Source organism: Hippichthys cyanospilos, chromosome 2 (genome assembly GCF_059441005.1).
Source record: "Hippichthys cyanospilos isolate Australia breed blue-spotted pipefish chromosome 2, RoL_Hcya_1.0, whole genome shotgun sequence".
Taxonomy (NCBI): Eukaryota; Metazoa; Chordata; class Actinopteri; order Syngnathiformes; family Syngnathidae; genus Hippichthys; species Hippichthys cyanospilos.
The window spans coordinates 2,430,651-2,454,658 of record NC_142370.1 but is presented as its reverse complement, the minus strand read 5'-3'; the positions used below and the strand labels follow the sequence as shown (position 1 = coordinate 2,454,658).

The 24,008-nt window shown below is 38.2% G+C and overlaps 1 long non-coding RNA gene and 1 pseudogene across 1 annotated transcript; both read right to left on the bottom strand.

Moving 5' to 3' along the window:
* Positions 1–10,054: 10,054 nt before the first annotated feature.
* LOC148426862 (general transcription factor II-I repeat domain-containing protein 2A-like) lies at positions 10,055–10,752 on the bottom strand (annotated as a pseudogene).
* An 8,704-nt stretch (positions 10,753–19,456) lies between these two features.
* LOC148426861 (uncharacterized) lies at positions 19,457–21,624 on the bottom strand. The gene is made up of 4 exons (XR_015864877.1): positions 20,711–21,624; positions 20,503–20,586; positions 19,757–19,960; positions 19,457–19,603 (listed from the first exon to the last, which is right to left on the bottom strand). It is a non-coding gene; the product is annotated as an uncharacterized LOC148426861 (long non-coding RNA).
* Positions 21,625–24,008: the final 2,384 nt, after the last annotated feature.

Here is a 24,008-nt window from a genome sequence, read left to right as displayed (position 1 = left end):
TTCATATATATATATATATATATATATATATATATATATATATATATATATATATAAACAAAGGTGAAATTATAAATTGTATAAAGGCTGCTCCTATTAACACAAATAAGAACTATATATACAAAAATACATTACTACGTAAAAAACCAAAATAGCTAAAATATATAAGTGAAATAACATGATACATATAAAATATAACTAAATAGATTCATTGAAAAAAATAAATAAAATGGAAGACGGGTGGACGGTAGTCCATCGGAAACGCTAAATTAAATGGGACTGTGGTGCGGGGAGGGCCATGGGTCCATGGAAGGACCGTGCGCCAATCTTCCGCCGACGACCGTCCACTCGTCTGTCCCATATCCCATTGTGTTCAGTTCTTTCCCCTTCTTCGAGGGGAAGGGCTCAGCCCTCACTCCCTAACACTTATTATCTGTTCTACTCTAACCCTAATGTGTACCCTAAGGATAACCCTAATGATAACCCTACTGATCTGTCTACATCTAAATTCCAACATAGCACAAAATACCATAACAAAAAATCAATTTCAGATAATAGAAATTTACATAAAAAGTAACTCATTTATATAATATAGGGAAACAATCATATGCAATGGAGTATAATATAATATTATAATATCAAGTATCAAATTTAATATCAAGTAATGTAATAAGATATAATATCACTAAGTCATGTAGTGTGTATATAGCATAACCAATACAAAATATATACATACAATTCATTAATATATATAGAATATTTCTTAGTTATATTAAATAGGGGATCAAATTTATTTAATATAAGATAACAATAGTATAGGTTTGGGTAAAAAACATTTTTCCAATGTTTTGGAAAAACATTTTTGCTTTGGGGGCTGTATATAGGGCAAAGTCACAAGTGACAGGCAGCCAGTTGGGTTTTGGCTGTTGAGGAGGAAGGACGTCAGATTAATAAGCGTGCCATTGACCTGAAGAAGGCGGATATTCTCGCCGAAACGTCGTCGGTAGGGCACACTCATTAGGGATTGGATTAAAATTTGTTTATTGGGGTTTTTGTTTATGTTAATTTTATTTCATATCATTTAGTTTGGTTTTAAAAAAGTAGTAGTATAGACATTTAATTAATAGGGGAAAAGATTTAAATATTTAATTAGTTAAATACCAAAGGTGGAACTGATTAGTAAATAGTATATATAGCAAATTGTTATAACTACTTTAGATTAACATATATGAATTAGATAGTTATTATTTGTATAACTAAGGCGACTACAAATAATAAATAAGATAATAAATGGAAGGGAGTTGGACAGTAGTCCACCATGGGCGGACTCCTCAACCCAGCAGTAGGGGATGGGAACCTAATGGGGGTTGGGGTCATGGTGGGATGGTCCGTGCATCTTTCTTTCCGTCCTCCTATCCCAGGAGGGGAGGCCATCCCCCATACATAACCCTACCTTCAACTTTGGCATGGACCATTATTAAACTCGGGCACACATAGCCCAAATACCGTGAAGATCCCATGACGTATAAGATGGGGTGGAGCTTCAAATTATGTTTAAGATTTCCTTTGCCAAGAGTGGCAAAAACCTTAGTAACTCAGCTGTAACAGCTTCAAACCATCTGAAACTTTGCAGGGACGTTAAAAGTTATACCCTTAATACAGCTATGTGATCAACTTCCAAATCATTTACAGCGCCACCTAGTGGCGAACAAAAATATTGTATTTTACACTTTCATTTACTGTTCAATGCCTGTTTGCATAAATTAACTGAAAAAATGGTCAGATAAGCTTTGAGACATTGGAACACAAAGGTTCTAAATTTTTATGACTTTTCAATGAAGGGTGCGGCCTGTATGCTACCTCAAAGTCCGATGTTTCACCAAAACAGAAAAAAATTGCTGTAATTGGACCTAGATAATGTGATCTTTCTAAAACTTCGTACATGAAATGGGAGTCCAATGTGAAATAAACCTACAAGACTATTTTTAATGGTAAAGCGAGCGCCACCTACTGGCAGCAAAAAATATAGCAATTCCTTAACATTTATATGTACTCTGCTGAGCCTCTTGAAATGATAATCCTAATCCACTTAAATGTTGACTGAAAAGCCATTAAACACGCCTAATGCCGTCCACCAAATAGAACGATGTGTTGATAATGGGCGTGGCCTAGCCGGCAGCGCAAAGTTAATGCATCAGTAACAATAAAAGATGCTGTAACTCAACCCACAAAATCTCACCTTTAAATTTCACATATTTAAGAAGAGACCTGTGCTGATTTCGTCAATGAACTAATTTTTATCGTTGCGCTAACACCACTGTGTGGAACAAAATAACATAACATATTTTTAGCGTTTTTATTTAGTTTGTTGAGCTGGGTTTTTCATATGTCATAAAATTTGGACATTGTCTAAGACATTGACATCTAATGTTCACTTACCCCAAATGTGTATACCAAAACTGGCGCCTCTCGTTATTATTAAGGCCCGAGCAGCTACCGCTGCGAGAGCCCTATTGTTTTTCTCTGGATTATTATTATTATTATTACAGTGCAGAACTTTTCCATTTTTGAGGGCCTAAACATGCACGAAAAGTCACCAATTTTGCAGTTGTCGGGCCTGGTGAAAAATTTGGTATTTCAGTGAAAACAAATCAAAACAATGCAAAAAAAAAATGGCTCTGCAGCGCCACCTAAGGTCGATAAAGTGCAGCCGGTCCCAACCCGTTTGACCTAGAGCTACGAAAATTTTGAGGCATATGTAGGACCTAGAAACTTACACAAAAGTCGGCGCGAGCCATGTGCTCAAATGTACAGAAATAGAGTTATGATTTTTTTAATGGGCATTTTTGGCCCATTTTTGCACGTTTGCAGGTCGCAAAGTGCTCCTTGTTTCTCCTAAACGCTTTACCCAATCGCCTTCAAATTTGCTGTGGTGCATTATCAGACATAGGGGCACAACTGGGCAAAATTTGGTGCAGATATGCCTACATATGATGGTGGGGCTTCAAATTATGTGTTCAATTTTTGTTTTGCCAAGAGCAACAAAAACCTTAAAAACTCTAATGTACAAGTAAAAAGCAATCGAACTTCATAGACACATGGAGACTAATGCTATTGACACCTTTATGAATTTTTTTTTGACATAGCTACTAGCGCCGCCAAGTGGTTGATAAAAATGTCTTACATTGTCATGCATTGTGCTCAGTCTGTTTGAGTAAAATAACTGAAAATTGGTCAGAACACCATTAAGACATTGCATATTAAGTTTTTAAAAATTTACAACTTTTCGATAATAGGCGTGGTCTGCACGCCACCTCAAAGTCAATGTCTCGCTAAAACGAAAAAAGTGGCTGTAATTGGCCCCAAAATGGCTTTATGAGTGGAAAATAGCCTCTCACTCGTTTGACCTAGAGCTACAAAAAATTGTAGCCTTATGTAGGACCTCGAGCCCTACAAAAAAGTCAGCACGAATTATGTATACAGATGTACAGAAAAAGAGGTATGAATTTTTTTAATGTGCACTTTTGGCCCGCTTTTGCTCATTTGCAGGTCCCGAACTGCTAATTTTTTCTCTTAAATGCTTCACCCAATCGCCTTCAAAGTTGCTGTGGTGTTTTATCAGACTAGAAGGCACAATTGTTCAAATTTTTGTGAAGATTCGCCATCAAATATGTTGGGGGCGGGGCTTTATATTATGCCTTTGATGTTTACTTCGCCACAGGTAACACAAACCTTTATAACTCAGCTGTACAACCTTCGAAAAATCTGAAACTTCACAGATACATGAACACTCAAACCCTTAACACATGTGTTTAATAATTTCTTCAATTGCATATAAGGCCACCTAGTGGCAAACAAAAATGTCAGTCTGATGTCTTGCCGAAACAAACAAGGTTGCTTTATTTGGACCCAGATGGTATTATCTTTTCTAAACTTCATTTATTTGATGGGTTTCCAATGCATAACACACCTATCAACATATTTTTTGTCGTAGTGCGAGCGCCACCTAGTGGCAGCCATATACTGCATTTTTTAAATGTTTATGTGCTTAGCTGAGCCTTCCAAAGTAATATTGCTGACAATAGGTCTGACAAGCCTCTAAACACGCCTGCTGACCTCCACCAAATTTGACGATGTTTCGATAATGGGCGTGGCTTCCACGTCCATTTTCATTCTGAAAATTTATCGGACCAGTAAAAGCTGCTGTTATTTGACCCAGATGATCTGATCATCTCAAAATTTCACACATTGGACGACAGTCCATTCCTGCAGACATCGACAAACATACATTCCAGTGTAGTGCTAGTGCCACCTAGTGGCAGGAAAAAATGTCAGTAGTCAAAAGATTACAGTCAATCCTGTTTTGTTTAACTTACAGCTACGAAACGTTTTAGGCACATGTAGGACTGTTAATTCTACAAAAAAAAAGTTAATGCGCTTAATGTGCATTAATGTTGCTAATGCAGTTAATGTGCTAGGATGTACAGATAAATAATTATCTTTTTTTTTTTTTTATGTGCCACTTCGCACCGCTCTTGTACATTTGCTGGTCTCAAACTCGTGCCTTCTTTTCTTAAATGGGTCACCCGATTAATTTCAATGTTGGCATGGACCATTAGCTCATTTAGCGGCACAAATATTCCAAAAATTGTGAAGATCCAATGACTTGTAAGATGTGGGCGGGGCTTCAAATTATGTTGAATATTTCCTTCGCCAAGAGTGACAAAACTTTAATATCTCAGCTCTAACAGCTTCAAACCATCTGAAACTTTGCATTGACCTTAAAAGTTGTGCCCTTAATACAGCTATGTGGTAAACTTTGTGGTAAACTTAAATCATTTACAGCGCCAACTAGTGGCGGATAAAAATCCTATTTTTTTTACACTTTCACGTACTGTTCAATGCCTGTTTGAGTAAATTAACTGAAAAATGGTCAGAAAAGGTTTGAGACAGTGGAAGATGAAGATTGTCTACTATTATATCTTCAATAAAGGGCGTGGCCTGTATGCCACCTCAAATTACGGTACCTCGCCAAATTGGTATGAGTTGCTGTCATTGCACCTAGATTATTGAATCTTTTCAAAACTTAAAATGTGGGATGTGATGCCAATGTGAAACACGCCAATAAGCCTATTTTTTTTTATCGTAGTGCGGGCGCCACCTAGTGGCAGCAAAAAATATAGCAATTCCTTAACGTTTTTATGTAGTCTGCTGAGCCCCTTGAAGTGATATTGCTTAAATATTGTCTGAAAAGCCATTGGATAAGCCTAATACCCTCCAACAAATCGTACAATGTTTCAATAATGGGCGTGGCCTATACAGCAGTGCAAAATCACACACCTCAAACAACAAAAGCTGCTGTCACTAAACCCACATAATTCCACCTTAAGTCATTTCCGGACTCATTTTTAATTCGAGTGCTAACACCACCGGGTGGCACAAAATAACAATATTTTTGCGTTTCTATTCAGTTTGTTGAGCTGGTTGGACAAATGTCATAAAAATTGGACATTATCTAACACATTGCTCTCTAATGTTCACTTACCCCCAACGTGGGTATACCCAAACATGTTCTGTTCATACCTCAAACCTGTTCATACCTCATTGTGCACACGTCTGCGAGATGAAATTTTTCAAATGTGCATTTTTGACCCATTTTTGGACGTTTGCAGGTTCTGAACTGCTCCTCGTTTCTCCTAAACGCTTTACCGGATTGCTTTCAAATTTGCTGTGGGGTATTATCAGACATAGGGGCACAACGGGGCAAAATGAAGATCTGCCGATATATATGATGGGGGCGGGGCTTCAAAATATGTGTTCAAACTTTCCTTAGCCAAAAGTGATAAAAACCTTAACTGTACTGTACAAGCTTCAAAAAATCTAAAACTTCACAGATATGAGGACTTATGCTTTTAACACCTCTGTACAAAATTTTTTGAAATAGCTTATAACACCGCCTAGTGGTTGACAAATGTAATTATTTACACTTTCATGTACTGTGCTCATTCTGTTTGAGTAAAATAACTGAAAATTGGTCTGAAACACCCATAAGACATGGAACAAGAAGATTTTCAAATTTTACGACTATTTGATAATGGGCGTGGTCTGCAAGCCATCTCAAAGTCAGATGTCTTGCCAAATTGAAAAAAGTGTCTGTAATTGGCCCCAAAATGGCCTTGTGAGTGGAAGAAAGCCTTTCAGTTTCACCTAGAGCTATGGAAATCTGTAGGCTTATATAAGACCTACAAAAAAAGTCAACGCGAGCCATGTGCTCAGATGTAAAGAAAAGGCGTTATTTTTGAATGTGCACTTTTGGACCATTTTTTCTTGTTTGCAGGTCCTGAACTGCTCCTTTTTTCTCCTAAACACTTGATTCAATTGACTTCAAATTTGCTGTGGTATTTTATCAGACTGGGAGGCACAATTGTTCAAATTTTTGTGAAGATCTGTTGTAAAATGGGGTGGATGCGGGTCTTCAAAATATGTGTTTTATCTTTACTTCGCCTCATGTGACAAAAACCTAAATAACTCAGCTGTACAAGCTTAAAAAAATCTGAAACTTTACAGATACTCAAAGACAACGCATCTGTTTAATAATTTTTTGCTTTACTAATAGGGCCACCTAGTGGCAAACAAAAATGTCAGGCCGATGTCTCGCCAAAACAAACAAAGTTGCGGTATTTGGACCCAGATGATCTTATCTTTTCGAAATTTTCATATCCGATGAGTGTCCAATGTGTAACACACATATCAATGTATTTTTTGTCGTAGTGCGAGCACCACCTAGTGGCAGCCAAAAACATAGCATTTTTTAAACGTTTTATGTGTTTCGCTGAGCCCTTTGGAGTAATATCGTTGAAATTAAGTCTGACAAGCCTCGAGACACGCCAACTGAGCTCCACCAAATTTTACGGTTTCGATAATGGGCGTGGCTTCCACGTCCATTTTCCTTCTGAAGATTTATCAGACCAGTAAAATCTGCTGTAATTCGACCCAGATGATCTGATCTTCTGACAATTTCACACATTGGATTAGAGTCCATTCCTGAAGACATCAACAAACATATATTCCACTGTAATGCGCCTGCTCATGAAAATTTGACATTTTCAAAAACATTGAGTTCGAACATTCACCTACCCCATATGCTCATTCAGCCTGGCATAACCTTTGATATTTTAACCACTTCAAACTCCCATCTTTTGTCATCACAGTAAAAGTTGCTGTAATTGAACCCGGATGATCCTATCTTCTCAAAACTTCACAAATTTGATATCATACCTGTTCTCAAGACATCTACTAAATGTATTATATTACCAAGACATTGACACCTAGTGCCAACAAAACCATTTACACTCTTCACATTTTCACTCCTGTGTAGTGCCCCTTCATTAATGACATATTTGCTAAGAGTTCAGGCCAAACAACAAGTATGATCTTATTTTTCCTCATTGTAATTGCGCTAGCTAGTTGAGGCAAAAAAAAAAAAAAAAAAGGTATTTGTTTAGAATTTATGTCCTGTGCTGGACTTACCTGATCTTGCTCCTAAATACTCTGGAGAATGGAAAGGCCACAATGATTTCAAAGCACAAACTTGTAGTTTTTGTAAAGCCCCTTCTCACATTTGTCTACATATCTCTGTTGTCAATCAAGGCTAAATAGGACTCAATATCAATATCATGGCCACAATCAGACAAGGCAAATCTAAAAACCTCATTATCAGCCTTATTCACATTTAATGTTATCAATCTATTCTAAATAAACATACATTTCAAGAGTGAGGTGGAGTAAAATTCTTTTGCATAGCGCATAAACCATAAAGTCTCAAAGGTCTTATCAAGTCAGTTGTCAAGTCAAATGTATTTGAAATTGTCCTCAATCACTACACAGTCTCTAAGAACATCAAAACCAGTCTAATTTATTTATATAATCCTTTATCACAACAGTTTCTCTAAACAAGTGATGCAGAGTGCTAAGATAACACATCGTACCACATTCAACGATAAGGAGGGTCCATTTTGATGATTATTACAATAAAGATGAACGATGATGAAACCAAGAACAAAGTCCTCCTCAAAACCAAGGCCTATCCATCGCCATAGCAGCATCACTTTGGAGATGGCCCATCTCAAATGTTGTTCTGGTGGATCGACACAGAATCCAGACAGCCGCATCCAATTTGGTCATCGCCATCTAGCACCCCATTCTTGCCACAAGGAGGGGGCACGAAATAAGACAAAGCAGCGGCATTCAAACAGGCCAAAATTTCATTGAACTAAATTCAAATGTAATTAAAAAAAATAAGTTGACAGTTACTGTATGTTCTACTGAGGTATTAATTAGTTTCACTTTCTGCGGGTATGACATTACTGACAAATGTTAAACTATTAATCGCCTTTTCCCTAAATGAATTATTAGGCTGTGATGCTGCTGCACAATACTTATGCATTTTTACACAACTATGGCGAGGTATTTGACCTGCCGTCATTATGTCAATAGTTTAGAATCAATTGTTGCTTTCCCTTTTATCAGACAGGGAGCGACTTTAAAAATTAATAATTCAAATAAACACTTTACGATTTCTAATGACACATTGTTTTAAGATTTTAAAGTTTTATATTTTAATTTTAAACTTTTAAGTTTGTCCAATTAAAAGAAAAACAGTTGGTTTTGCAAGCTATATGAACAAACAAGTAATGTACATTTATTTTTTTCCCAAATTACATAATACATGAATGAATGCATGAACTACTTACCAACTGCCAAGGCTCCACGTTTACCAGCTTGGTAACATTTAAACATAGTTTACATTTACAAATATTTGAGCATTTTATTCTTTCCATGAATCACTCTGACAGCATTTAAATTGGTAGAATTCCAATCGCCTAATACGTATATACGTAATCTAAATCTCATCAGGTAAAGTGTCTCCACACTCTGCTCCATAAGTTTAGGAGGAGCATAATGCCACTGCTATAATGTTGGAACGACAGCGTGTACTGTATTGCAAAATAGTAATGTTCTTCTCATGATTGGCACGGTTCTTGAATCTTCGTGCAAAACTGTTGTCATTCGAGTGTGAAAATACATCAATTTTCTGTGTCAGAAATAAATTTAAGTTTAAAAGTACATAATATTCCTTCGTGATCACTGAAATATGCTGGCAACACCAATGATTCTACATCAGGGGTGGGCAAACCTTTTGACTCGTGGGCCAGATTAGGTTCTAAAATTTGAGAAAGGGGCCGGGTCAGGAGCATTTGGACATGCAATGTAATTTATCAATCCTGGAGATTGTGTCTGTTTTTTATTACATTATTACAATATTACACAACTGAAGGTGCAAAGATAAAGAAATCAACATTTACTGGAAAATATCAATGGAATCACTTTCAACATTCAAAACATATTATTCCTAAATGAAATACTCAAGCTCAATAATTTCTGATTGTTAAACCCTGCAAAAAAATGAATGGATTGTCCTGAAAGATAGACTGTATTAAATATCCTGTCTGCACCACAAACTAGATGGGGGCCCTTTAAATTGAGAGCGTGGTGTGGCGTGTTAAATGTACTGTACCACTGCTGTGCGTGAATGCGCAAATTGCTCTTAATTAAGACACATTTTTTTCATATCACAGTAGAAAAACTGACATTTCAGTGTGAACAGTGCTGTTGGTCTCCCTTTTTTGCCAGTGCATCAAAGTCTGGAGTTAGTTTTGATGTGGCAATTCTCAGTATGGATCGGAGGTGATGGTCCGTTAACCAGGATCTGTGAGAAGCTTTGTTGATATTCATGACGCTGAAAGTCTGCTCACACCCGTAAGTCGAGCTAAACAACACCCGCATCTTCTGTGCTTTCCTCCGGAGGTTTGGAAACATGCCTTTGTTAAGTGAAGCGTAAAAGTCATTCTGTTTACGAGAGTTGAACTTCTCCTGTGAGGTGGCGTCAGATTGAAGATCAATCAGCTCCAGTTGCAGTTCATGCGGTGTTGCTTCGGGGTCTTGTGACAGGGGACAGGACACCAGCTGAAGTGACTTGTCAATTTTTTCAAAATCAGAGAACCGACCGGCAGAATTCTCTGAACAGGTCGTCCAGTGATTTGCAGTATTTCTTCACATGTCGGCTGGCCTCTTCCTGCATGGCCAGTGTGGGAAAATGAGCGAAAGATTTGTTTGATATTTGCCTGGAGAATAAAATCAGCTTGGATTTGAAGGCTCTCACATTGTGTACATGTTGTGCACAAACTGATCTTTCCCCTGCAGCTTGACGTTCAGCTCATTCATGTGAGACAATATGTCCACAGCAAACGCAAAGTCAAAAAGCCAGTCAGTGTCGCTTAGCTCTGGGAATTCACCAGATTTCCCCATTTGCTCCAAACACGAGCGGGTCTCCTCTTTAAGCTCCCACACTCGTTGACACACTTTCCCCAAACTTAACCAGCGGACACGGGAGTGATAAAGTAAGTCAGGGTGATCTGCATCAGTTTCCTCCAATAACGTAATGAACTGACGGTGATTAAGTCGTATGAAGTTAATGAGTTTTACAACAGGATCCGTGACATGATTAAGCTGTAATACAGATTTACACAGAGATTCCTGATGAATGATGCAGTGACGAAAAATAGGATCCTGGTCAGGGTTTTCATCTTTCACTTTATCCTGAATTCTTTTTAGTAGCCCGACGTTTTTTCCAGTTAAATTTGGCGATCCATCCGTGGTGACGCTGGCAAGTTTACTCCAAGGCAGCTTCATTCTCTCTGACAGCAGACACCTGTTCATATAAGTACTCTCCTCGCGTTTTCCCCTTCAGCGATTCCATGCTCAAGAGCTCCTCTGTTATCTCAAAACTGTCATTAATCCCTCGGATAAAACTTAGGAGCTGAGCAGTGTCTTTAATGTCATTACTCTCATCCAGCGCCAGTGAATAGAACACAAAGGACTCTGCCTTTTTGTTTAACTCGCTGACTATATCTTCGTCCAGCAGTTCTACACGGCGAGTCACAGTCCTGCGTGATAAACTGACTTTTTCAAACTTGCCTTTGCTCTCCGGACACAAGACCTCTGCTGTCTCTACCATGCATTCTTTAAAAAACTCGCCTTCAGAGAAAGGCTTACTAGCCTTTGCTAATTTGAATGCCAGCAAAAAACTTGCCTTGGAACTTGACTCTTGAATGGCACTTTGTCGTTGAAAAAAATTCTGCTGAGTCTGTAAATTAGCTGCCAACCTTTGAGCAGTAGCCGCCCTTTCTTCTGTTGACTGCTTGCTAGCATAGTTAGCGTGCTTTGCAGCAAAGTGACGGCTGATATTGTACTCCTTGAAAACTGCAACCGTTTCTTGGCATGTCAGACATACAGCCGTTGATGGGACTTCGGTGAAGAAATATTTCGTAGTCCACTCCTTGTTAAAAATCCGACACTCAGCGGACAGGGTATTACAAGGAAAAGATTGAAAAGGAGAAATGGGGGAGATTTTTGCGCATCCGTGGGTTTTTACTATAATTTGGAAAAATTCTGCGGGCCGGATTAAAACGCCAAACGGGCCGGATGTGGCCCGCGGGCTGTAGTTTGCCCATGTCTGTTCTACATCATAAGTGTGTTGTTTTTACATACACATAATCAATTAGTGTTCCCTTTTCTGTTGTTTGCTGAGTGAAAAACTGAGAGTATCCTTTGTCTATCACAAATTTGCAGATTGTGGATGATTGAAGAAAGTCATCATTGGAATCTCCCATGACAGCTATGGTGTTACTTAACGGATCTAGCCAATCAAGTAACTTGCCGAGATTTTCTTTAAATAAAGTCTTGGGATATGATGGCGGTCGATAAATGATTACAACTAAAATATTGGACGCAGCACATTTGTAAGCCTAGCATTCCAAATTGACATTTGGTACTTTGACTATTTCATATTTCATATGGTGTTCAACATACATGCCTACACTACCATGTTGTTGCTGCTGAAAAGCAATCAAAGTGGGGCTGCTGCCATTATGTGCTAAACTCCGTGGTGCACTATGAAAATTGTAACCATCAATTTTGACTGTTTCCACTGGGAAAGCAGCAGGTAACCATGTTTCTGTAACAGCAATACAATTAAGTTGCAAATGCTGTGTACATAATGCCACATCTGATACATGACGGGTCAAATTTTGCACATTCATCATAAAAATTGAAAATGCATGTGTGTTGAGTTTAGTATTTGTTACGTTTTCAATCGGGAATCTGGACACACTCTGCATTGCATCCTTAATGTATTCTTTACAATACAGCGCTTTTTCTTGAAAATCTTGAATAATTAACCCAGACAAAGTGATAACACGACTTAAGGCCACATATGCCTGTTCGGCAGAAAATATTTTTTGGAGGGACACCACAACTTTATCAACCGTAATTCCTTGTACTTTGTGTATTGTACATGCCCATGCAAGTTTAAGCGGAAATTGTCGGCGCAGGCCACCTTGTTTTGTGACCCTTTCTTCCTCTGGTTGTATCACGGTGGAACCTAAAGCAAATAATTTGGAACCTGCACGTTCCATCGACATTCTTACACAACATTACGCATGCACCTTTTCCCAGCAGTTTTTCTGCTAAATACGTGTCGTAAGTTCTGGCTTGGTGTCCACTTTTTAACTCTCGTTTTGCCTGTTTTCTTATTAGTTACAAAATCCTGCGCATCTATCTCAAAATAATCAGGACAAGTCTTAGTAAGATGTTGAATATTGTGATCATTTACTTGTTTGTTGGAAATATGTGCAGTGGTGTGCTGACTTCACCGGTTTCACATTTTTGTAGTGTGTCTATGACAATTTTTAACATTGGGGTTCCTTTGGATCGAGTTCTTATTCTATTTAGCAACCCTGCAAACGCGGTGTCTTTCTGTCTGACTATGTCTTTCAATTCTACAACTTTAAAAAGAGTGGACCATAAGTTAAAACCCACCTCATCTTCATAAAAACGTTTTCCTTTCACTGGAGGTAACTGGAAAAAATCTCCGACCGCAATTATACTGACGTTACCAAAGGGGTAAAAGTCACCGGTTTGTTTATTTTTTCTCAATCTACCGTGAATGTATGACATGTTGTGATCAACCATAGATATTTCATCAATTATCAGAATCTGCAATTCACTATAGTAAGCGCGCAATGAATTCAGCTTTCCTTCACCCTCAAAGAGTGGTCCATAAGTTAAAACCCACCTCATCTACATAAAAACGTTTTCCTTTCACTGGAGGTAACTGGAAAAAATCTCCGACCGCAATTATACTGACGTTACCAAAAGGGTAAAAGTCACCGGTTTGTTTAATTTTTCTCAATCTACCGTGAATGTATGACATGTTGTGATCAACCATAGATATTTCATCAATTATCAGAATCTGCAATTCACTATAGTAAGCGCGCAATGAATTCAGCTTTCCTTCACCCAGTGGTGTGTAAGGTAGTCGACAGTCTTTGCTAATACTAAATGTGTTGTGAATGGTTGATGCATGTAAATTGTATGCAACAATCCCTGTAGGAGCAGTTATTAAAACACTAATGCTGTCAGGACGTTGACAAATTGTTGACAACAATCTTGTTGCTTTCATTAGGTGACTTTTCCCTGTCCCGGCACCACCTGTGTTAAATAAGTGTAATGGATCTGGACTTTTGTCTGCTATCTTTCCTAAGCACCATTGTCGAATTTTATAGAAAACTGATTGTTGTGTCTGATTGAGAGCTCTAGTTAAAAACCAAGCCATCACTTCTGCTCATGATGTTTTTTCTCTTTTCCAAATGCAAACTTTTTTGGTTACCTTCTGCTAAATCTGGAATATTTTCAACATGTTGTTCTTGCATTTGGTCTTTTGCTTTTTGTTCCTGCATGCATTGTAATCGCTCTAGTTCTTGTTCGGGAAAGAACGCACACCAAGCATCTTCCAAAATACCTTCTGAATCAATCATTTTCTGGACAGAATCCAATACATCTGCTTCTTTTTTAATCATGCTTCGATTGTATTCTACAACTGACTTAACAGAATGACTTGAGCCATCACTGGACTGTACATGACCATTTTTATAAAACTGCTTAAATAATACACAGTTCAGCGGTTTGAGCTGTGCATCCATGCGGTACGGTAAAAATAACTGCATCACACTTTGGTAAAATAATTCTTAATTATTTGTTTCAGAAAAACGCATATAACGAATTAATTGCTGGATTTGTGTGTGTTCTCCTAGTGATAAAACCATAATTGTTGTTTAGTTAGATCCGATTTTGTGACTTCTCATTTTTACTCAAAACGCAATACTCAGATGCAAATGTGGCCATACACATATCGTTAAAAACAGTCATTCGGTCTATTTTTATACCGGTCAACAAAACTAGCCATCCACATGTCATCTGTGGTCGGATTGTTTGTCGCTGCCTTTTGTCTTAACACATTTAAAGGCAAACTCATTTTTACTTGATTGCTCCCCTGTATGGCGTTATATTTGTGCCACAATTACGCACGCGCGGAAAAAAAAATTGAGCGGAGAAAATCAAACTGAGCGAGCGAAAACAGATTTTGAGAGCAAGAAAAAAACTATTGAGTGCGTAATGATAAGAGTTTGAGCGCGCGCCGATGGAGTTTGAACACAGAAAAAGAAATTGCTCGCTCAAAATTCCTTTTTGCTCGCTCGCAATAGCATTCTCCCGCTCAACATCTCGCTCTCGCTCGCGATACTCCTCCCTCCCTCGCTCAACATCGCGTTTGCTCAACATCGAGCTCTCGCTCGCTCGAGTCGTCCTCTGCGCTCGCTCAGTTCTGTTCACGCGTTACGTTTGTGCCACAAAACCAGCCAATCAGAGCTTGTAAAAGCACATTGATTGACAGCTTTGTATCCAATGAGATTGCTTGTTGTGTTCACCCGGAACGAGCAAACGAGAGTGCGTCACATCGACGTAGGCGGGAGGGGTGGGCTTATATTATTAAAGTACAAAAACTAACAAGGTATTTCTGTCAAATGATACAATACAGTAATAATAATAATATTAAAAGTAATTCTCCAGCCCAAGTCCGTGTTGACGCACACTCGTTTGCCCTTTTCGGGTGAACACAGGGCAAACGAGAGTGCGTCAACGGATAGCGTACAAGCAATCTCATTGGATACTAAGCTGTGTCAATCAAAGTGCTTTTACAAGCTCTGATTGGCTGGTTTTGTGGCACAAACGTAACGCGTGAACAGAACTGAGCGAGCGCAGAGGACGACTCGAGCGAGCGAGAGCTCGATGTTGAGCAAACGCGATGTTGAGCGAGGGAGAGAGGAGTATCGCGAGCGAGAGCGAGACGTTGAGCGAGAGAGGGCTATCCCGAGCGAGCAAAGAGGAATTTTGAGCGAGCAATTTCTTTTTCTGTGTTCAAACTCCATCGGCGCGCGCTCAAACTCTTATCATTACGCGCTCAATAGTTTTTTTCTTGCTCTCAAAATCTGTTTTCGCTCGCTCAGTTTGATTTTCTCCGCTCAATTTTTTTTTCCGCGCGTGCGTAATTGTGGCACAAATATAACGCCATACCCCTGTTGGTACAAATACTACTTTTCTTGAGCATTCCGTGAAATGCATATTGGTTAACCTGTAAACCGCCTCTTGAGCGCACACCTCTGTTATGCAGGAAGACACTGCCTAGCTTTTTCAGTGCTTCCTTCGCAGATGTATTACCTTCTTTTAAGTGCTTCTTGTTGTGCATTCCGCAACAACAGCCCCATTTCTCTCTCTGCCTTTGATATATACGAAATGATGTACACGATACATGAGTAAGCATCTACCACGTACTGTATGTCCATGTTTGCATTCCGGCATTTTAGCAGTGGCTTATTATACTGTTTTATCCACACCTCATTAAGTTCCCTTTTCAAAACGACGTGTATTTCGACTAAAGCATTGATATGAGGCCTCAAACATTGTCTGATTCATATCGAGGCTCACAAACAAATGTTCTACATTATCATAGTTTGCATTTTTATCTGAAAGGGCAGTCTTAATTGCTCTCATAATTTCGGCTGCTTGGGTACTATTTTTCTGACTCTCATTCACGCGCGTGTATTTTGCTAAATTATTTGTGTCATCTACTGCACATTTGCATTGTTCTTTGCTTGAGTTATCACTTTTGCGCCGACAAATAAATGTCCTAGTGGATGGTTGCCTGGGAAAATTGAAACGGCAAAATTCTATCCGATAAAAGTAGTCTACAATTTTACCAATTGGCTGTGAATTAGACATGAGACATGCCAGGGAAAATCAAAATATCTTGCTGCTGCTACTGGATTGTGACGCAAAAGCTCGCATTTGTCTGCCCATTCTAAGTCTTGCACTGTCTGTGTTCTACCCTCATTTTTAAAAATACTGTATAGAAGTGTTTTCCACCTCAAATCAGCAGAAGCAAACGAACAAAACCATGTGGGTATCCCAAGTTGCCGAATGCATGCTGCCAAGTCTTTTTGAACCCCGGACCAAAAAGCTGGTGTGCCTCTTATGGGTTTAAGAAAACGATACCATTCATCAAATTGTAATTTTTAAAGATTCTTCATTGTTTAAATGGTCATCACTCAGCTTTTGATGTGACTGGCCTTTATTTCCTCTACGCAACGCGATAGATAGGTTTGACAAACCCTGATCAAACTCGGACATGTACTGGGCAAAAAAGATATACTCTACATTTTTTGCAAACCTGCCATCAGCATGTAAAATTCTGTTATTGAAATAACAGAAATAATGTAAGTCGATATGGTCTGCTATTGTGGTATGTATTTTGTCCCTGTGGAAATAACACTGGGAAACATTTGGCTTCATTTGTACGATCGGAAAGCAATTTAACACGGTTATTCCCTACTGCCGGGGCCAAATTCAAAATGTCATCAGAATACTGATCTAATACTTTCTGGCCTATATCAACAGGCATTAAGACAGGTGTCTTGGAACATGCAATTTTGTTGTCTATCATGCAAAAGCTCATCTTCAACATCAGTAGATTCTTTTGCAACTTTCTACATTAATATTATTCATAATCTGTCCATCCTTGTCCTGTTCCCTGCGAAACTCGTTTATCCATGCTTCATTAAATTCCACATCTTTATAATACACATTTGTTAATTTTAGAAATTGTAATGCTTGTTAAATGTGCATTGTGTCAACAAATTGATATTCATAATGACCTTTATACGTTATATTACGCTTCAATTTTACAGGCAATAGAACCTTCCATACTGAGACGAGGCAGCATATTAGTAGTTTGCACGACGTTTGCAGGAAAACATGTAACTGGTCCATGTACTCCATTAAGCTGTTCAAACATGCCAATTTGGGTGGAATAGGTTTGACTGTCAAATTATTAATTGTGGATTCGGGAGGCATTACACCTTTTTTGATCTTACTATTGCACGTGAAGCATTTCCACAGCTGGCTTCGAGCTGCATTTAACATTCTACATGGTTCTACACATCCATCACGACATTTGTGTAAATAGTCCTCAGTTTTACATTTCTGTGCTATTACAGATATTGCCATATTTGTAATATAATTGTCTCTTTTACATTGTAAAACCTGATGTCTAAACAGTAATCTATGGCAAATGCTACACACAAATTCTGGCCCATTTTTTACTTTATCATAAAAATTCTCTAGAACAGCTTCAAATTGTGCTCATTTATTTTTAAATTTTTGTTTTCTCTCTTTGTTGGCTTCTTTTACATTTTTCCTACGATCAGGATTATTATATTTGTTTATACTTCTCAGTTTTACGTTCTCTCTGTGTAACACACTATGACAATATTTCTTTAAACTTCTTTCTTTTACTTTTTCTCTATGCAATGTGTTTTGCCGATATTTCCGAATACTATTTTCTTTCACTTTTTCTTGATGCAATGCATTTTGCATATATCTCTTTATACTCATTTCTTTAAGTTTCTCTTTGTGCCAAGGGTTTTGTTGGTACCTTTTTAAACTAGTTTTGTTAACCTTTGCCTTGTACAAAGGATTTTGTATGTTTTCTTGATATTGACTTTTTCTTTGATGTCGGTGTTTCTCCTTCAAATATTTGGAAGGACGAGTTTGCTGACTTGTAACATTGTCATTAACATTAGCTGCTTTATTGTCAATACTTAGCCTTTTACACATACTCAAAATGGCAGTACTGTTAGCAGTTGACCTGCGTTCGCATGAACCTTGACTTGTATTTTGCTTCCGAAAATTTTATACTGTGTTGGATGTATTTTTAGACAAACCATAACAGTTTTGCCATTCAGGCTTATTTACACAAATAACTGTTTCATAATGTTTGCCATTGCAATTTTCCAGGTAAATGCAGTGTTTTGCATTTGAACTATATTTTAGCCACTTATTTTGATAGAATGTAGAGATATGTAGCCCTACACAATCTGCTGCTGCTTGAATCTCTACTGCAGTAGCCCAACTACCAACGTATTGCATCTTTGATTTTTTTTTTTATTTTTATTTAGTGCTGATTTCTTAAATATTTTTTTTATATAAAAGTGGATTGGATTCAATTTGCTTTCCAACAGCGAGTCTAATTTTCCTGTGGTTCTTTTGTGAGCCACTCAGACCTTGAGAGACTGCTCGAAAGAAACAGTTGCCATCACTGACAATTTTCTCTTTTTTGCAAGGAGAACCTAACAAACCAAAAGCTGATGACTCTGGTGCATCTGGATTCTGAAACTCCAATGTTCACATATTGCTTGTGCTGCGTCTTTACAAATGGGTTCAAACGCCATACTTTTAGAGGTCATATTACCAACAAATTGAATGTCCTCAACACGTGCTATGTCTTTGTGATTTTTGAGTGCAGTTTAAACGCGACATCAGGCGTCTGACTTGCTGTCAAGTTGTTGCCCGGGGCCAAAAGGCAAACATCATCGGGTGTCCTCGGCACATCGACTGAGTACTTCCTTCGCGAGCTCGGACGCGTTTGTGCCAGGAGTGGACATGACACCAAAGTCCAGGTAGCCCTTCGGCACATTGACATAGTCACCCGCGATGCTTTTGAAAATGTCAAATGTTCATTCGCACTTGTTCAACAGGCGCAACTGAGTAAATAGAAACGTAAAAAAGACGTTAACATTGGCTTAATATTTGTGTTAAAACTCGTTGTGGATCTCCATCATTCAGAGCAGTGATGAGCATGAGCCGAAAAGACACAAAAAATATATAAAGGAAGCTTTATTTAGCGATTGATACCAATAGGTGGCGTTAGCAGTCCAAAGTAAAGATATTTGTTCGGGGAGACTGTCATCAAACCTCCATTCCGTCAATGGGTGTCAACACAGTATAGAAAGGATTGCAAATGTTTTCAGCAAGCCCCATGAGTGGGCAAAATTTGGTGAATTTGCGTGCATGTATAGGGCCTCAAAAATGCGATGCATATAGGAGAAAAATTAAAATGACAGTGTTTTATTTAGCACAAAAAATGTAAATAGACTGAAGTGTACACAAATAGAAAACATTTTATATATGTATATAAATATATGCGCGTGTGTATGTGTCTTCTAGTTGTTGTCTGTTTCGTCCTGGACTTCTTTGTTTTCTTCTTCTTCTGCTGCTTCTTCCTTCGTTTGGGCTTCAGCATGTGATAGTTCTGAACAGGAAAAAAAATGGAGGATATCATGATGTGTTTTGGAAGAGGTGTGTTTTGGTTGAAGCTAATTGAACAAAGAAAACGAAAACAAACACCAGATAGAGAACTAGTGCTTGTGTGTCTGCATATGTTGGTGTGTGTGTAATATCTTACCGTCATAGACAAACGCTCTGCATGCCTCTAATACGTCTAGTTTGTTCTGGACATCTTTTTGTTGCTTTTCCTTGAAGGCAACTTTTTGTTCAGCGAGCGATTCAAACGTGTCAAGTGGACCATGTGTTGCATGACACGTGAGTTGACTGTGATGCTGCGCTGATACAGGCTTTGGCGATCAACTGCGGAATCGTTGCATGTGTACTGTAAACACAAAGCAGTTGATATGAACGTCTTAGTGGGGAGAAAAAAAATATATGAGGCAAGGACTTGATTTGTAGCAACTCAAAGTAATCTATGAATATTACAATGTAGAATAGATCTATCAGTAGAAAGGCATTGGTGAAAAGTGTACATGTATGGTAATATTTAGAAAAGGATAAAAGCAATATTGATTGGTAACATTGATTTGATGCAATGCAGCACAAATGTACTTGTGTCTGTGATGTCATAGTGTTGTCAATGTGAATGGGACACAATTTTGTGCTTTTGATTGTACAAATGCAGGTTACATAGGCATTTGTTAGGAAATGTATAACTGTATAAAAAAGAAAAAGGGAAGTGAGCATTAAGCTCTGCAGTGTGAACCTTGCAAAGGTATAGGCTTTCTTTGCCCGTGAGAAATAGTGGTGGAACAAGGAAGTAGGAGAGTTAATGGCACCTGCCATGAACAAGAACATTATTACGTATTTGCATTATGTAAATATTTTAAACCATTTCGTTTTTAAATATGGCATTATACTCACAGACAAGACTTGGCATTCATGTTGAACGGAAGTGACTTGAGGATCATTATCAGAGGCAAATTTGGTGGGCGAAGACTCCATAATCTGAGCAAAGGCAAAATATGTACATGTCATAAACAAATTTGTGATAGGTTAATAACCAATATGGACTCGGGTTTTGACCGATGAAAGTGCATGATTTCAAACAACATTAGCGTTAACCACTTACGTGTACAGTAATCTCTCGCTGTATCGCGGTTCATCTTTCACAGGTTCGCTGCTTCACGGATTTTTTACAGTGTGGATATTTTTTTACAGCACATTGTACTCTGAATCCTGATTTGGCTCAGGGGCTTTACTGTTGTCTCGAAATAAAATATTGCCGCCGTACTGTATTGGTTTTTCACTTATTAATTCATTACAAAAGGCAAGAGGATCCAAAAGCGTGCTTTCGTCTCTCCTGAGTTTCTCCTCTAACTACCGTGTGCGAACGTGTTAGTAAGCACATTGACTGACAGCTTGGTCTCTGGGAGCCGATCACGTGACTCGTAAGCGTGCCGAGAGTAAACGCGCACACTATGGAGAAATGCGCAGCTTTGGAAATCTTGACTTTTACCTAAATTTATTTTGCAATAAATTGAAATTTCAACTGCTTCACTTGAATTCGATGTCCGGTCATATCCGATTATAAAAATTTTGCTCACAAAAAGAAAGACCTCAACTACTACTCATAACAATGTGCGGGTTCAGGACTGTCAAATACGTGAGCGACTATGTTTCCAACTTTGTATTACCATATTAAAGTGATTGGTTTAAACAAATTTGGGGCTTTAAAACAGGTTTTGATTTTTGGTTCTATTCTATAGTTTAGCATTGCATTGTGAAATAATAATAAAAAATAAAGCTGGCTACTTCACGGATTTCACTTTACGCGTGTTATGTTTGGAACGTAACCCCCGCGATAAACGAGGGATTACTGTACTACCACTCACACAATCCCACGATTCCAAAAAACACTAAACTTCCGTCACAAACTTACGTTATTCAATATTTTGCAAGAGGTGCGTATTTAAAAGCGTGTGCGTACACGTATGAGCATTGAACGAGCATGCACAACAATTCACGACCGTCCATAGTCATGTATGGCGATGCACAACTGCAAAGCCTGCATCATCGAAAGAAAGATGCAAAGCCTGCGTCACAGAAATGACGTTGTATTCAATAAATTAGCCTCTGGCGTCACCTGCTGGTTGAAGGGTGCAATTTCACTGCAAGTACAACACACACACTCTGGCCGCCATTGAACAGATTCATGCAAAAATAACGGAAATTGCAATGAATTACAAGGGGAAAAATAAGGGGGAAAATAAATCAAGAATTATGAATTATAATAAAAGTTAATGGTTACGTATTTTGTAAATTGAACACTCAAGTATCATATACAGTGATCCCCCTTACTTCGCTGTTAATGGGGGGGGGAAGGGGGGGGGGGGGAGTGTCAACCCCCCGCGAAGTCTGAAACCCGCGAAGTAGGGTATCAGTTCCTAGATTTCTATGTACGCCCCAATATAGCCGCAGTAACCATAAACACTTTTTTTTTTGGCGTATTTTATTTCCTTTCTCCTATTATTTAACATGACATTATCCTTATTAACTTTATTAACATTATTGTAAATTCATTAAATAACTATTATTACTTAGTTTGTTGAGAATTTGTTCTCAGGACTGGTTATCTGCACCAAGACTCCGGTGAAAGAGTACGCAAGTCATCACGTTGAACTTCACATTTATTTTGGCTCATGTATGGTGTATCATGTAGGATCTGTTGAATAATAAATCAACAACAATGTTAAAGTCAGTCAATTAACATATAAACAGTTGCCGAACATTAATCTATGAATTTACTGTATTTTTAGCCGACATTAACGGGTTAGCAACAACTAACAACAACTACTAACTATAAACTGCAATCTCTACACAAACAAACACATAAACAGAATAAACACTCATCGCTCACTAACCATACACAGTAGCGTGCGTTATCAACATAAATGATAATAAACTATAAGCATCAGTTTGTGTTGTCATTCACTACGTCACCGTAATGAGAGAACATAAAACAGGGAACGGAAAAGCAACGCGACCCGACAAATTAAAAGCATGCATTTCAAAATAAGATAAAACGTCACGAACTCTATAACGCTTGAAGAATTCTTAACAGTTATTAACTAACATTACTTAGTTAATTGATGAATACAGTACTGTATAATGTACTTTTTTTCCATGTTTGCGCATTTTTTAAAATATATGTATATATATATATATATATATATATATATATATATATATATATATATATATATGTATATGTATTTTATGAATATATATTTTAATATTTTTAATTTTTCCTGGAAAAACCCGCTAAGTACTGAGACCGCAAAGTAGGAGAGATCACTGTACACTTAATGCAACGGTTTAGAAATCACGTCACCATTTCATTTTGAACGTCTGCCTCTTATAGCAATCCGGAGAAATTTTCAGATCCCTAGTGTTTTTATTTCTATGCTTTCTCTTTGATTAAAGAATAGAAAACATCAAAAATTTACATAATAGGTAAAAATAGTTACGAGGGCTTTAGATAGCTCAGAACTGCAACACCCGGTCAGTGTGTCCGCACTATTTTTTTCGCTTTGCTGCATCAACAAAAATAACTATTCTTGCATGTGACAGATAACACCGATATGCTATTGGTCTTATAAAGTCAGTCACGGTCTCAGTCACGGAGATGCCGATATGCTATTGGTCAATTAAGTTCACAGTCACGGTCTCAGTCACGGAGATGCGGATATGCTATTGGCCGGCGTCACGTCAATCACAGAAATGCCGATATGCTATTGGCCGAACGCCTTCATCTAGCTTGATGGAACAGCTGGTCGGTGTGTTGTGAAGACTTTGCAAACTTAATCTGTTAGACATGGCTTCTAAAATTGCTAGAGACGGTAAAGGAAGAAGTAAGAGGATAATGACAATAGAAACAAAGCAGGAGACATTAAAAAAATACGAATGAGGCGCACGCATAGTTTACCTTGCTCGCAAGTATGGCCGTAACCGCTCGGCAATCTTCTAAGGGCAAGACCTTCCTTGCCAGGGGATGGACCTCGGTCAACAACAAAATGGAGAGGCTTCTTCTATTATGGACTAAAGAGAAGGAAATCGCCGGTGATATGTTCTCGTTTAAGAAAATAAATAAATTCCACGGGTTGGTCTCTGCTCCCCTCAGCCTCCACCCACCACCAGCTCAAGTCACGTCGCCCCAAAGGTAAATGTCATTTTTCCTTTGTATATTTATATTATTTAATTTAACTGTGCAGTAGATGATGTTATTAATTTTTAATATGTGTATAAAGCCGTGATGCTTTTACCTAAGGTTTTTGCACGCATTCACTAATTAACAGGTTTGGATTGCCCGTCATACGAGCAACACACACACATTTTTGCCTTAACCAATCACACTCATGTTCACTTTT